The sequence below is a fragment of the Arvicanthis niloticus genome, chromosome 25 (genome assembly GCF_011762505.2).
Source record: "Arvicanthis niloticus isolate mArvNil1 chromosome 25, mArvNil1.pat.X, whole genome shotgun sequence".
NCBI lineage: Eukaryota > Metazoa > Chordata > Mammalia > Rodentia > Muridae > Arvicanthis > Arvicanthis niloticus.
The window spans coordinates 14344971-14348977 of record NC_133433.1 but is presented as its reverse complement, the minus strand read 5'-3'; positions in this window follow the sequence as shown (position 1 = coordinate 14348977).

The window sequence follows — 4007 nt, the reverse complement described above, 5'->3', positions numbered from 1 at the left end:
GCTTTTAAAGGAAATAAAATTATGTCTGGTGTGTAGAACTATTAATTATGACCAGTTAAATTTCTTACAAAAAAATTAGAAGCACTAAGTTATTTTCCTCAGTCTTTTTTCTTGATTGATCAAGGTTTTATAAGAGCACACACATCAGTGAAGAGCAGAGAAAATGTGTTTTCATTTCTTGACAAGCAAATTTTGTTTCATTTGAATTCTGTTAGAAAACAAATTGGAGAAGGAACTTATAAAAGAATTTTGATATCTGTTTGTTTTGTTAATCAGTTTTATTTTTAAGTATTTATGGGCTCAATTGGCTTGCATGTCCTTGACATTCATTGTTACAGATTATGCTAAACAATGAACTAAAGAACTGTGATTGTAGAAAGTCTAGCAGCTTGAAGCAGAAAGGAGAAAGGAGAAAAACATGTTCTTCCCTAGTTTGGCACTTTATGACAGGTGTGGTTACTAGTCATAGATATATGTATATATATGTATATATGTACATATATACATATATATGCAGGGGATGAATATGATGAAGATTTATTGTATATACATATGAAAATTTTGAAAATTAAATTTCAAAATTAAGCCGGTGGTGGCACACACCTTTAATCTCAGCACTTGGGAGGCAAAGGCAGGCAGATTTCTGAGTTCGAGGCCAGCCTGGTCTATAGAGTGAGTTTCAGGAAAGCAAGGTCTATAAAGAGAAACTCTGTCTTGAAAAACAAAAACAAACACAAATTTCAAAATTATAAAACCAAAATAAGCACTAATTTAGCTTATTTTCACATTGAATAGTACTGATATATTACTTATTTGATATATATCCATCAAATATATATTTTATACACACCTATTATATATATATATATATATATATATATATATATATAATATAAAATTTCTGCTGTCTGTTCTGAAGTGACATTTTTTGACTTGTAAAACAAGTACTTAGAACATAACTCTAGGAAAGCACTAAGCCACAAGGTACTGATACTTTCCATGCCATGGCTGTTGAGATGACTTCCCTGTACTAATAGTCATTTCTGGAAGGCATTGCTAAAGGTGAAAGGGAGATACACTTACAGTTGTATTTGAGAAGATACAGCCAGGAACACTGAATTCCATTTAAAGATCCAATACTTGCAGTTCACACGATGCATTCTTTTTTCTTTCTTTCTTTTTTCCTTTTTTTTTTTTTTTTTTTTTTTTTAAACTTTGTTAAGTGACATAGTATTTATTACCCAAGGAACCAGCTATACCACTCCTGGGCATATACCCAGAAGATGCTCCAATATAAAACAAGCACACATGCTCCTCCATGTTCATACATTATTTATAAGAGCCAAAAGCTCAAAAGAACCCAGATGTCCTCCAACAGAAAAATAGATACAGAAAATGTGGTACATTTACTCCATGGAGTATTACTCAGCTATTAAAAACAATGACTTCATGAAATTATTAGGCAAATGGATGGAACTGGAAAAAATATCCTGAGTGAGGTAAGCCAATCACAAAAGAACACACATGCTATGCACTCACTGATAAGTGAATATTAGCCCAAAAGCTCAGAATATCCAAGATACAATTCGCAGACCACATGAAGAAGAAAGACCAAAGTGTGGATGCTTTGATCCTTCTTAGAAGGGGGAACTAAATATTCATGGGAGGAAATATGGAGACAATGTGGAGCAGAGACAGAAGGTAAAGTCATGCAGCAACTGCCCCACCTGGGTATCCATCCCATATGTAGTCACCAAACCCAGATACTATTATTGATGCTGGTAATTGCTTGCTGACAGGAGCCTGATACGGCTGTCTCTTGAGAGGCTCTGCCAGAGCCTGACAAATACAGAGGCAGATGCTCACAGCCAACCATTGGACTGAGCATGGGGTTCCCAGTGGAGTAGTTAGAGAAAGGACTGAAGGAGCTGAAGAAGTTTGCAACAGCACAGGAATAACAACAATATCAACCAACCAGACCTCCCCCAGAGTTCCCAGGGACTAAACTACCAACCAAAAGAATACACATGGAGGGACCCATGGCTTCAGTGGCATTGTAGCATTTGATGGCCCTGTAAGGCATCAATGAGAGGAGAGGCCCTTGATCCTGTGAAGGGTCTATTCCCCAGTGTAGGGAAATGCTAGGGCAGGGAGTTGGGAGTGGGTGTGTGTGTGGAAGAACACCCTCATAGAAGCAGTAGGAAGGCAGATGAGATAGGTGGTTTCCAGAAGGGAAACATGAAAAGGGCCAGTAGGTGCTTTTATATGAAGGAGGTTGAAACAAAATGTTCATTTAAAAACCTGCCCATTTTTCACAAGATTCAGCAAACATACTTAAAGCTCAATCAAAAAGAATACAGGAGCCAGAAGATGGGAGGAATGTTGGGAGTTGTTGTCCTTGAGATATTGGCATTATTGTCATACACATGAACTCAGTGGCTGTGGATACCTATCCAAGGCTTGAACAAAATCAAGCCAGTTAAATTTCCAACATGGATAAAGAAGGAGAGATTGAAGTCCCCCAGTCTTAGATGAGGAGTTACTGGCAGCTGATGACTGCTAGGAAGAAGATTGCTACTTTTCTTTGGGCAGAGGTGGTCAGTGGTAGGTTATCCATTCCTCCGTGGAAGACCCCATACGAGCACTAGCTCTACTCAGTGAATTATTTAAAAAAGAGAGATAGAGAGAATATAAATTTGGGAATTTGGTGCAGGACAATAGAAGATAAATATGATGAAGATGTATTATATACATGTATGAAATTTTTGAAAATAAGTTTAAAATATAATAAAAAACAAAACAAGCACTAACTTCGCTTATTTTAATACAAATCATAGTACTGATATAATTCAGATTATCTGATTGCTTTATTTAGTGCACAATTTTGAATATAATTTATGGATTAAATATACTTATTCCCCATTTCACAATTGAATTACTAATTTATATCCACATTTCCTTATTAAAGAACAAATTTTGATTTTAAAATTTTAAGTAGTAGACCCTGTGTCATGACTTGAAGATCATATTGTAATGAACAGTTAAAAGTACTTAAAAGTACTGTATTGGATTTTTTGAGCTCCTATTGTAAACTTGCTACTATGGACATTTGTTATTTCATAGTACATATTTTGTAAGTAACAATATTAAGGCTGGCCCTGTTCACCTTATTGGATTATAAAATACACATTTAATAAAGTGAAAATCTGTTAGGTAAATATTAACCACATATATAGCCTTTATCATCATTGGATAATTTCTTCTACAGTAACTAATCCTATCACATTCCACCCATTAGGGGGCAGTAACATCACATTGTCAGCGTTACCTACATATAGAGGTAGCACAGGACCACTTATATGCAAATATACCCAGTATATTTAGGGATATACTCATTATATGATGGTTATTTGATTTTTTCAAAGAATATCATTGTACCTGGTGACTAATCACAAAGGTTAAATTTCAGAAGACAATTAGAAACAACAATTCAGCTAACATATTTTGTCAGTTCCCTTTTTAATCTGTTTACAATATTTATTGTACTTTATGAAAGATAAGAGACAAGGTTCTATATTTGATAGTAAATTTTAAGATCATGTTTTTCTCAACTATGTTTTAGGGAAAAACATGCAAAGGTATGGACAGGCATCTTCCACAATTGTCTGTATTAATTTTGTCATACTTGTTTAATATGGGAAGGCTTTTTAGCTGTATCTTTATCATTTTCTTATTTTTCATGTATTTGTACATGAAAACAGCTGTAGTAAAGAGAAATTGCAGCAAAATGCTGACATTTGGTTATATAATGATTTCCCTGTTTTTCTTGCTTTTTATGTGTAAATATGATAAATATCATAAAGCTTTTCACTGAAACATTTTTTTAAAAGTACACAGTAGTTAAGCATTAATTCTCAGAAGTCAGATATACTTCATCAGAAATTACAAAAGTAATTCCTGAGCTATAATAACTCTCAATTTATGTACAGAAATTTTTATCCAGCAAC